This window comes from Notamacropus eugenii, chromosome 1, assembly GCF_028372415.1.
Source record: "Notamacropus eugenii isolate mMacEug1 chromosome 1, mMacEug1.pri_v2, whole genome shotgun sequence".
Lineage (NCBI taxonomy): Eukaryota > Metazoa > Chordata > Mammalia > Diprotodontia > Macropodidae > Notamacropus > Notamacropus eugenii.
Genome location: NC_092872.1, coordinates 299,823,134 through 299,835,850, shown reverse-complemented (window position 1 = coordinate 299,835,850; position 12,717 = coordinate 299,823,134). Strand labels below are relative to the sequence as shown.

The 12,717-nt window shown below is 35.9% G+C and overlaps 1 long non-coding RNA gene across 1 annotated transcript in view; it reads right to left on the bottom strand.

The window, feature by feature from the left end:
• Positions 1 to 323: 323 nt before the first annotated feature.
• LOC140517772 (uncharacterized) overlaps positions 324 to 12,717 on the bottom strand; it is a 42,198-nt gene continuing 29,804 nt past the window's right edge. Inside the window, exons 3-5 of the long non-coding RNA XR_011971747.1 lie at positions 10,835 to 10,941; positions 5,283 to 5,433; positions 324 to 850 (exon numbers count right to left, since the gene is read on the bottom strand). This is a non-coding gene — a long non-coding RNA (uncharacterized lncRNA). The remainder of the gene's footprint in view (positions 851 to 5,282; positions 5,434 to 10,834; positions 10,942 to 12,717) is intronic.

Below are 12,717 nucleotides of genomic sequence, written 5' to 3'. Positions count from 1 at the left end.
CCATTTTCACTGTTGAATTCAAAGCTGGAGGAACGAGGTTTGAATCCTGGTTTTACAACTTACTGCATGTGTGACCTTAGGTAAGTCATTTCAACTCCATGAGGGCCATCATAAAATGAATGGGGTGTACTATATGGATTTTTTAATTCCCTTCCAGTTCTAAAGCTAATACTAATGCAAAGAATATGATCCTAAGAGTCAAGAGACCAGAATTCTAAGTCCAGACTATTCTTGAGCAACTATATGACTTTGGACTTTAGACCTCGGTTTCTTTGTCTTCAAAATGAAAGGATTCTAAAAAAAAATAAAAATATTTTTTCCAATTACATTTGAAGAGAATTTTTAATATTCATTTAAAAAAATTTTCAAGTTATAAATTTTCTCTCCCTCCCTTCCCCCCTTCCTAAGACAATAAGCAGTTTGATATCTATAATCATGTAAAACATATTTCCATAGTAGTCATGTTGTGAAAGAAGAAACTAACCAAAAACACACACACACACACACACACACACACACACACACACAAAGTGAAAATACTATGCTTCAATCTGCATTCAGACTCCATCAATTCTTTCTCTGGAGGAGGATAGCATTTTCCATCATGAGTCCTTTGGAATTGTCTTGGATCATTGTATCACTGAGAAGAGCTAAGTTATTCACAGTTGATCATTGTACAATGTTGCTGATACTGTGCACAGTGGTCTCCTGGTTCTGTTCACTTTGCTTTGCATTGGTTCATGTAAGTCTTCCCAGGTCAAAATGAAAGGATTTTAGTGAAATGATGTTCTGTCTGTTCTGTGAGTTCAGTAAGATTATTCCATCTGCAGCCTGTAGAGTTGTTTTAGAACTGGAAGAAGTTAATGAATATTTCAGTAAAATGGTTAGACCCATGCCTATGGAATGGAGCAGGAACAGAATATTAAGGAAAAGATTCATGAGACAGAATCATCAAGACTTGTTAACATAAAACTGTATATTATCAACATGCAGTAGAGAAGAGACAAGCATCAAAAAGATAGGAAAGAAGACAATGTGGTCTGGGGGAATTAAGTGAAAAGTTTGAGGGCATGTTTGCTGTTAAGGATGTCCAAGTACTACGGGTGGTAAGGAACCTGTAATTAGGGATCAGGGCTAGAAGGGCAGCTCTGGGACTCATCTGTATTCACAGTGTGATGCCAGGATGATCAGGGGTTCTCTTGCTGAGAATTTGTCCTTCATGTGTCAGGTTTTGCCCATTGCCCTAAAGAATCTTTTAAGAGCAAACATCTACCTTTTCTTCTAAGTGAAGGCCTTTGCTCCCTTTTTCTCTAGGGTTAACTAGTACGGCTTTCAGGGTTCAAGCACTGCATTCCTGTGTAGAAAGATTCTGTAATATTAGTGCACTATGTGAAAATAGAAAGCAAATCTTTGGAGAGCAATAACATGGCATTCTTTTGTTTCATAAAATCTAGTCACCATAACTCAAAAGCTATTTTCTGTTATTAGAAAATGCTATGTTTTGTCTTTGCTCTGGGAAGTTATATAGCCAGAAACCTGGCTTTATTAAATAAATAAAATATAAATATATTACATATAATAAATAAATTATAAATAAATAATATAAATTTTAAAAGTCATAACCTAAGTTTGACCCTAAACAAATAAAAGGAATCATTACAATAAGCATCCTGCTGGTGCCTATTTCCATTCTTAAAACATCTTACCAAAACAAAAAAGGCAAATAATTTCTTATTCAGCTAAAGACATCTAAATCTCAATTTATTTAGATTGTCTTTTATTTAAATTTGTACTTCTTCTTTTTCTCTGCCACTCCCCTGATGGCTTACTGTCCAAAGTTACCATATAAAGAGAAGTAGTTTATGGAGAAAAGGAGTTCTGTCTTGGTTCCTGGGGAGAATGAAATTTTAATTAGGTAAGCAAAGAGGTTATTCATTACAATGTAAACAAATTTCACAAAAAGAACTCATTTGAGTTTCTTTTAAAAGAAACTGGAAAATATTAAGGAAGTTAATTGGAGCACATTCAAATGACAATTAACAAAGACACAATTATCTTCTTTTGACAAGTGTGTGGATTAGAGATATTTTTATCTTTTGTTTATGGCACTATTTTAAAATGTGGAAATACTAAGAAAGTATAGATAGTCTCTATGTGAAATTGCATATTTTGCTATTTATATTTAAATAACTGCCTGTGAATTTATGCACAAACCATGGAATAATTCCTAGCAGAAATTGTTATTTAGAAAATAAAAAATTCAGAGACACAGTATGCTTTTTATAATTTGCCCATTTCTAGCATGTCACATATTTATACAGTATGAAAACATTGTATGATAGCCCAATACACATTATTCACAAGGCTAATGAAGATAGACAGAGGACCCCGCAAGAAAAAGAAATCATTTATAAGCATTGTAAAAGCAAAACTAGTGGTGCTTATTATTTGTACTTTAATTTTTTGCCTTCATATTGCCTAGCAGAATAGTAGAAACATCTTTTTGGTAGGTTTTCCAAAGATTTCTCATTTTCACTTTTATTTTCTCACATGAAGTCCTTTCTTATTTGAGGAGAAAATTGTTTTTAAGAAGTTTATCAAACCAGTCAGGAAGCCAAAGAAAGTATCCTTGGTCATAGAGGAACAACAAAAAATGTGAACAGATGCCTGCAAAGCTCAAATCATCCTTGCATTTTAACTCATTTTGATCTTTTCTCTACTGAAGACCTAAGTCCAATTCTGCCCAGATGAATTCTGTCTTCTTTCTCCCAGCATAAGCCAAATCAGCACTTTTCCATTACTTCAGGCTGCTTCCACAAACTTTGTTTATTGAATATCTATCATATACAAAGTACCTTTTGTTCTATGAAACCACTCCAGAGACAGTAGCTAAAACAAATTGGAATGAATGCCCAAACCTGACGTTGTTTTCAATTTTCTCAAGGCATACTGTGAAAGTCTCCAAAACTAAATTAATTTTAGTTCATTTAGTCTTACTCGAGAGTAGTCACATGATAGGTAGGCCATAGCATATATATGACCAATAAAAACTTGAGTGAAAGTGGCAGAAAAGCTGCTATCTAGGAAATGTATGATCAAGAAAGGAGATGAACAGGCCACGCATGTAGCCAGAGCAAGAGATTACAAGTGATGAGCCCAGTTGCTGCACAAGACCTAGAGAGTATTAAAAGTCTATGGAATGGTGACTAGTTCTTCTAAGAGGGACTTACGAAAGGACATGGACAATATGCACATAGGATTGGATGGAAGACATGGATAAGTCATAAATTGTATCTTTGAAGAAAATATCCAGATCTACACAATCACAGATGCACTTAAGTATATTTATTTGAGTCTTTCTATAGATGAAAGTCCAGTGAGACCAGAACACTCAGTCTCCTTTACTGGATCATCTATCCACATCTTTTTCCCTAGCTATGGGTATCCCCACATTGTTTTGTCCTAGGTGATTCTCTCTCTCTCTCTCTCTCTCCAAATTTTTTCAGTGTTCTCACCAGTTCCCAAGACTTCAACAACCATTTTTATGTAAATGATTTCCACCCTCTAACCCTCTATCTAACTCTCATGTCTCTCCTGAACTTCAGTCCTGCTGCCTATTGGAAATACCCAACTGGATGTCCTAGAGTCTTCTCTCCAAACTTTCCTCTCTTCCTGACTTCATATTTCTGTCATTAGCACCATTATTCTTCTAGACACTCAAGTTTGTAACCTAGGAGTCATTCCAGAGGTGTGCTAACTCTGGAAAAAATAATGTATGCAGGATACACTTTTAAGTTTAATCTGAATTATTAACATTTCTCCCATCCTTTTCTTGAGTCTAGATAATAAAACAAGAAATCAAGCCCTGACTTGTAGCAGTTGCAGATGTCTGAGGTGTAAATGCTCACACTGAAAATTTGAAAATCAGCCCTTGGACCAGTAGGAGCTGGTTCCAGCACACCACTAACTTATTCTCCACTCCTCACTCGTCCTTATCTCCATCCATTTTCAATCAGTTGCCATGTCTTGTTGATTTCTACTCATGTCTCACACATCCTTTTCTCTTTAATTCAGTTCTTGATGACTTCTTACCTGCATTCCATTTCAATAGTCTTCTCATTGCATTCCCTGCCTCCAGTCTATCCCCAGTGAATAGAGAATTGGATTTCGGGTCAGGAAGGCTTGAATTAGAATCCTACCTCAGACAGGAAATGATTGACTATAAGCAAATTATTTAACCTCTCTGACTGTCAGTTTTCTCATCAGTGAAATGAGGGACTACAGTCCCTTCTAGTTCTAAATCTTAGATCCTATGATTCCCTCTAATCCATCTTCCCCTCAGCTGCCCAATGGTAATGAGACATAGGTTGATCATGTCACTCTCTGCTCAACAAGCTCCTATGGCTCCCTAGAACCTCTAGAATAAAATCCAATTCTTCTATTGGTCATTTAATGCCCTTCACAATTTGTCTCCATCTTACATTCTCAGACTTTATATACTCTACATTGCTACCAAAGGGTTCTTCCTCCTCTTTCCTGAAATTCATTACCACATGTGGATTCAACAGGTATTTACCAGAAGGAAGGCATTATGGATGTAATTTGTATTCCTCAACATTGTCTAGCCAGCCTAAGGAAAGAAACTCTGAAATAGGCAATTCTTTCGAATGCTACAAATCTGAACTTTGCATACCCCATACCAGCAGTTCTCAAGTATGGACTGGAGACCAGGGGGTCCACAAGGTAAAAATTACTTTCATAATAATATTAAGACATTGTAATTTCTAATGTAAATATCAATAGACATAAACTACATAAATAAAAATTCTGGGGCAGTTAAGGGTGGTTGGTTGGTTGGCCTCATTGATTTTTAAGAGTGTAAGGGAGTCCTAGGACCAAAAAGTTTGAGAACTGCTGCCCTATACAGACCTAAGGCTCTGGAGAACTGACTTTTACAGCTGACATATGTCAGTCAGCCACAGAATGAGGCGACCAAATTACCAGGTCAGTTCTCTACTGATAAGTTAACTCTTACCTTACCTACTATGGTAACTGTATGAATCAAAGAAATATGCAAGGTTTGCTAAAACGTAAATCACAAGAGGAGTTAAATTGACCATGAGGTCAAATCTGTAATAGTTCAACAATCTAAAAAAGTGCTGATGTTTATCAAACAGCAGACACAAATTTCTCCAAAGACATTTCTTTGCAAAGAAGGATCCTTCCAGTTTCATAAGGTTTTTCTTTGCATAGCCCATGACTAGAATAAATTCCATTCTTACCTCTGTGTCTTAGAATCTCTAGCTTTCTTCCAGGCTCAGATCAAGAACTTCTTTCTATATCTTTTCTCTTGGTTGTTGGGGATCTCCTCCCCTTCATCACTTTGAAGTCAGTCAGTCAACAAACATTTATTAAGCATTTACTGAGGGCCAGCTGCAAATACAAGGATAAAGAAGCACAGTTCCTACCTTTACATTCAAATACTAGAAGATTATGCAGAAAAAGAAGTTGACAAGACAAGAAGCCTATCTTAAATGGAGGTTTTGGGAGATACCATTTAATCAGAGGGAGGAGCTTCAGGGACTGAGGGTGCTTCCAAGGTGTAAATTCCAGGAGTGAAATGATCTTTCAGGATAAAAAATTTCCTAGAATGATGAAAGTTTGAAGCTGGGTAAGAAATGAATTTGTATGAATTTTGTATTTACTTATCTATCTTTCTGAGGGCAAGGACTGGGTTTTGTTTTTGTCTTTCTAACCTCACTGCTTAGTGCAGTACCTGGTGCATAGAAGGCATTAATAAATACTTGTGGAAGGTAGGGAGAAAGGGAAAAAGGGAAGAAGGAAAGAAGAAAGGAAGGAAGGAAGGAAGGAAGGAAGGAAGGAAGGAAGGAAGGAAGGAAGGAAGGAAGGAAGGAAGGAAGGAAGGAAGGAAGGAGGGAGGGAAGGAAGGAAGGGAGGAAGGAAGGAAGGAAGGAAGAAAGGAAGGAAGGAAGGAAAAAGAAAGTGAGCTCCAACATATTGAACAGCTTGGTTTTTGTGCAAGAATTATTACTGTACAAATGATTAGCACAGGGATAATGAAACAGAGTGGTTTGTAATTAAACTTTATTTTTTTTAGTGTAAGAATACTGAGTTAGAAACGCTAGCTACAAATGGACTCCTACTCCAAATTAAAATACTGTACAGGGTAGTAATCTACTCTGTAGATAATAAGAAATGTCATTTTTTAAAAGAAAAATTCTATTATGAAAGTAGGTTCCTATAGGTATGGAAATTAGTTAACCCATAAAGACTTTTTCTCCTGTAAAGTCTGAATATTGACAATTAAAGTAATCTATTAGAGATAAACCCAAATATACTGTGTTGTTGTTCAGTTATTTTAGTCTTGTCTGACTTCTTCATGACTCCATTTGGGGTTTTCTTGGCAAAAATACTGGAGTGGTTTGCCATTTCCTTCTCCAGCTCATTTTAGAGATGAGGAAACTGAGGCAAACAAGGTTAAGTGACTTGCCCAGAGTCACACAGCTAGAAAGTGTCTGGATTTGAATTCTGGAAGATCAATCTTCCTGACTCTAGGCCCAGCACCCTATTCAGTGCAGCACCCAGCTGCCCAAAATGAGGGAGTGAAACTTATTCAGTCATTTCAGCTCATTTTACAGATGAAGAAACTGAGTCAAACAGGATTAAGTGACTTGCCCAGGGCATATAGCCAGTACCTGTCTGAGGTCAGATTTGAACTCAGGTTTCCCTAACTCCAGCACTCTATCCACTGCACCACCTAGCCACCCTCTCCCTCTCCCTTCCCCCCCCCAAAATATATATATTTTACATCTACATTATACTTTCTGTTTTGTTTTTTTTTAATAGAATATTAATTACATCTTTGAGGAAAAAGAATTCTTTACAGCTACAGTTTCTGCAATATTTTCTAGCCCATTCTTTGGTTTGTGCTCCAACCTCACATTTAGCTAGAATGCTAGACAGAACAAAGTTATCTCTACTACTCTTCCTAGTGCCCCCACCCCACCCGACTTCCTTATTTCTCAATGCTATGCACATGATAACATTCATCAGAAGATCTGATTATCTTGTATATGGATTGTTATTGTTGTTTTATCAGTAAGTAGTGGTTTAGAGGAAAAGATTGGTGCTTACTACTAGTCACAAGGTCAATTCAAATTTATACTGTTAAATAGTCAATAGACTAAAGTTTTCCCCTTAGATTGGAGTGTCTTGATATCCTGGGATTAATCACGTCATTTGCTGGTCTTTTAGTATCTTCTTTTTTGGTGGTGGTGGTGGTGGTGAGGGAATGAAGAGGTTAAAATAGATAAATATGTATATACTTTACAACTTCATTATCTATGGAGGAAAAAGAATGCTTTACAAGTATAGTTTCTGCAATATTTTCTAGCCCATTCTTTGGTTTTTGCTCCAACCTCACATTTCACTAGAATGCTAGATACAACACAATAGAGGTTGTAAGGATGGGGAACTAGAGTGTCTTTTTCTTGAAATAGAAATAACAGGTGTAGAAACAAGGCACTAATCAAATCTTTGAAGGAAATTTCCCAAATTGCATTTGATTTTCAGTTGATTTTATAATGTAGAATTTAACAGAAAAACTTCCCCTCATTCCTGATAAATAGTAGACAACTGAGGCGTATATTCTATTGAAGGAAGGTCCATTCTTCCATATCTTACCATGTTTTGCACCCTATCATTACAATAAATAATGTCCTGAAAGGACCAGGAGATTTTACATGGTCACATGATAGTTGCTTGAGACAAATATAATCAATCTGAAGTCACTAATCTCCTCATTTCTTCCCACAGTAGTACATCTTATCAGCATTTAACTAGTTTATCCTAGTTATCTAGTTAAGTGGATTTTTAAAAGTAGTTTCTTTCAACTAATATTTGCCACCCCAATCATATGTGTACATGTGTTTTTTAGGTGCTAAATATACATAGTTCTGACCAATCAGCAAGCAAGGCAAATATAATCAGTGTAAAATACAACCCTGGGTGGGAAATACATTTAAATGGAAGGGGAGCAACCAAGGGAGGCAACTCATTGGCATATACAAATTTCACAGGATCTGATGACAAAATAGTTTGTGGCTGAGCCATTGTCTAAAGACCATTCTTTAAATTCCTTGTTGACTGCCAGCAGCATGAGTTGTGGACTCTGTGACTTTATCTGTTAATGGGACTAAACACTTATGCCAACAGATTAAGCCTTGCTGAAACATTAAGAAAATTGGCCCAAATAGAGATTGGGTGGAGGACTCTTGTTTGGCTCCTATTTCATTTACGTCCTTAATTGTCTCAAGACAATGGGGGTTTTTTGATACCTGCAAAACAGTAGTAATTGTGGGAGATGGGAGACTCATTGAGTTCAGTTTCCACTAAGGGTCACAAACTGTCAAAAGGCAAATATTCTATTTTAATAGCTACATAGACTATAAATTTGATTCTTAAATTATATAAGACAACTACTAATAGCCCAGTTAGTAATCATGAAGAAGGAGAGAAAGCAACTAAATGATTCATCTTTAGAGATGAAAAATTTTTAATTTTTTCATCAATAGTTTTGGAATATTATCAGGAAAGCACTCTAGTAACATCATGGAAGGGAAATGATTTTGCAGCAGTTCAGAATTTTTGAGATTTGTCAAACCAATTTCTGTTAATTGGGAAAGAAATCAGTGATTCAATTGTAGGCACATTGAATTTTATAAACTTCTATTACAACATGAAAATTAATACATTTATGTCTCCCTTGATCTTCAGAGAAATAGTTGTCATTTCTGAGTAGGAGTCCTTCAGGAATGGATCATCATACCACAAAATACTCTAAAGAATAATAATGATAATTGCCATAATTATAAATAGCTTACATTTACATAGCACTTGGTACTAATTCAGTGCCTGGTTCAGTAGGTGACAAATGTTTGCATCCTGCATTGATGTATTGTACATATCTACCATTCCCTAAAGTAATATATAGTAGTCACTCATGTCTGGGCTCCTTAAGAATAACTCTTCTATTACTTCCAGTGGTAATGACCTAGTATTGGATTGACATTAAAAACTCCATTTCTATAAACAAATCTCCATGACTCACCTATCTTATTCAATGCTCTCCCCTCCCCCAATAAATTACTGGCCTAATTCATGCAGATGATGGCTATAGAGGGCCTTTTGTTCCTTGGATCTTAGCATTTTCATAGGCTCCATCTGGAGGTACACTGCTTTCAGTTACATTTTATGAATCTAATGGCATGTATATACCATGGTATTGGTTAGCAAAATGATGTGTACTTTTTCCAACAATATTTCTGTAGGTCTTTTACCTGTTTATCATGTGCTCTGAGAATGTCTGTGAATCCTTTTCTTCCTTTTTGGTGAGGAAGTGTCAATCTTTCCATAGCTACCTTCAAGTACTCTGAGTTCATCAATATTCTATAGTTATTTGTAGAGTATTTGTTATTGTATTGTACAATGTTTGGTAGAATATTTTCTAAATGTCTTATGGCCTATTTTTACCATTGCGAAGTGTACCCTAAGATTGGCATAGGGTAAGCATTGGCTGCTTAAAATGTGCTCTTTCCATTACATTTTCATTTCAGGATTACAGTAAGTGTCTTAACATATCCATAGCTTTCTGCCTGATAGCTTCATATTTTGTAGTGTCTGGAGGAGCACATAGCATTTGTAAGCATCATCTTCATCTAAGACTAAGATCTCCAGATATAAGCTCAAAGTCTCTAACTTTCCTTGGTATATGTAAAGAATTTTATATTTATTAAGACTATAATATTTTGATTTTATTATAGAAAGATTACATGAGGAGTTAGTCATCTAAGGTACTTTTTTGGTCAAGTCAAGGTCATCTATCTACATTAAAGGATTAATAATAAATTTTGGTTTAACTACCTCTACTTGGAAGCCATACTTTCTTCTATTTCAGGGAGATTGAGAATATACTTAAGATTAATGGGTTTAAAATGACTCTCAGAAAAATGCAATGTTTTATATCAAATATTTTTCATATCATATCCTTGGTTGGATTTAAATAGAACTAGTTTTACATATGGCCATCAAATACTCTAGCATTCTCATTCAACTTCAAACCATTTTATATATTTTCAGTACAGAAGTAAGGCATAAGACATCCAAAGACTGCAATTGTCAATAAAGGTACTACAATGTTATAGTGCTTTTTGGTAGCTTCTTTAATAATGAAAAATTAATCAAACCTAAGTTTCTCTTTATATATTCAGGAATTTTGGAATACTCTTTTCATTCTAAAGTCATTTTTTTTCTTTTAAGTGTGTAGCATCCTGATCATAACCTCTTCCCCTTCTCCCCTACTCCTGTGTGCACAACAAGCCACAGTACAGGCAAGTTAGGTTCCCAGAAGGGAGAATATTACTGCTCTCCTAAAAGTTCTTGGTGTAATCATGAGAGGTTGTGCCTTCTGGAACTGTTACTCACAAGTTCCCTTCCAGCGTGATCCGTAATATCCACAAATCAACTGATATTAATTACCTTTTACAGAGGGATATTTGCTGAGAATTCATGGAAAGGACAGGAGTTACAAAAGCATCACCTAGACCTGGAGGTACATTCTCCCATTCCATATATTAGGTACCTATGGAGAATAATCTTAGTCTTAAAGTAGCTGATATAAGACATGTCTCCCAAACCTAGGGATACACTCTTCCTTCTGTACATGCACACAAAGTCCTTGGGAAGAGGGCTGCCAAACTTGAGGTACAATGATCGTCAGGCACATGTGGAAAGAATACATGGGTCTGAGAAGTACCTTGTGATTCTTGGCCCTTTGAGTCCTCTTCTCTCTTCTTGAGAGAAGACTTTTAGATGAGGCATCAGCAATGGATAATTCATTCTCATGCTCACTTGGGCTGGTACCTTGAAAGGCAAAACAGGTCAGTCAACGGCTAGGTTGGATCAAATAAGCCACTCAGATGCTATGCTAGCTCTAGTTGTCAGTAGAACTTTGAGGACTTTGACAGATTTCCCAATCTTACTGGTTGATCTAGTTGTTGTATTCATCCTTCATTTTTGAAGAAGACCATGCCATCAGAGAAATGATGACATGACTTGAACTCTACTTTGTTTTGAGTGAGGGAGGGCTGTGCAAGGCCACCAGTCTCACTGTCTCCTTCTGAGGCATCTGGATCCAATGACATTCATCAGAATGACTAGAAATGGCCCAGAATGCAATGGGAGCCCTTGGCCTTTTAGGCTAAGACCTTTTCAAGTACTTACTTAGAGGGAGGTAACACCCATTCAGTGAATAGGCATCTTTAAGAAGTAGTCAGGGAATGGCCCCTCTAATAAGCAAAAGAAAAAAATAACTAAATCAAGCTGAAAGAGAAAGGGAAAGAGTTACTACTGATAATTGCTCTAAGCCAGGAAGGTCCAGAGAATATCACTAAGTGGAGCTTGGGTGGGACCTATTGTTGTCCAATCTATGGGCTTCAGAGCTTGAGTTGCTCTAGTACTCCAATCTCAAGACGTTCATGCACCTAAGATAAAAATTACACACAAAAGAAACAGACATGCCATATATTCACAGATAAATGCTAGATGGAGGGAGATAAGATAGATGTTTCCCATTTCCCACTCAGCAGTTCACAGTACTTCTTGCATCACTTTCAAGAAAGAAAATCACAAAAAGGAGCAATGGAAGAACATATTGATCATTATATATTCAGCCTCAGTTCTAACTCAGTGCCTTCTCCAACTCCACAGCCAACCAGAATATTCCAAGTTACCATACAGAGCCAGCCCTGACTCCAAGTCTTTAAGTACTAATTATTTAATGAATTAGAGAGACCTCCTTTTTCAGTAAGTATTCCAATTATACAATATCTCAATAAAATTTTAAGTTATTGACTTATATACATATAATCTATCAATAAATATTCAGCAATAAATAATTATATAAGTATTTTGGCTATGACCATTGTCAAAATCTGAATCTCCTCAAAGTCTTCTTACAACAATAACTGATTCCTCTTCATTTTCTTCATAGGTATTTTTATAATCACACCAAAAATCAAAAGTCATAAGTAAGAAATTTCATTTTCTTCTAATTTGTCTTCAACTTTTCACTAAAAATGACAAATACAGTCTTACAAACTTTCTCTTATGCTATCTCCTCTTAAAAATAGAACTTTAAGATAGTTCTCACCAGAAAGAAGTCTATCTTCATTTTTTTCTTTTTTTCTCTCCATAGATTCTTGATTAGATCCAAGTGTATCACAGATAAAACACTCCTCCCTGACTCCATGGTGGAATGTACTTTATATCGAACTATTTTCTCAACTGATTTTTCATAGATTCCCATGAATCACATGTATTAAAGCAAACTTTCTTACTCCATAAGAAAGGATATATTAAGGCCAGCCATTTTCTTAATTCACTTTTTAAATTGCCAACCCAAAATTGTTGCCCTCATTATTTCATCCATAGCTACACTCTTAAAGAGATAGTAGCAGTGTCTGTAGTCTCTGAAGGAGAAGATGTATTTGAAACAGGAGTTACCTAAGTATGCCTAATCTTTTTTTTCCCCAACTGGAAATGGATATTGACATCCATTAGCACTTATGGAGTTTATACTGTAAGAATTTTTAAGGCCCTCTGATTCTTCAGTTTTTCTCTCAATTCAAATAAATTTTC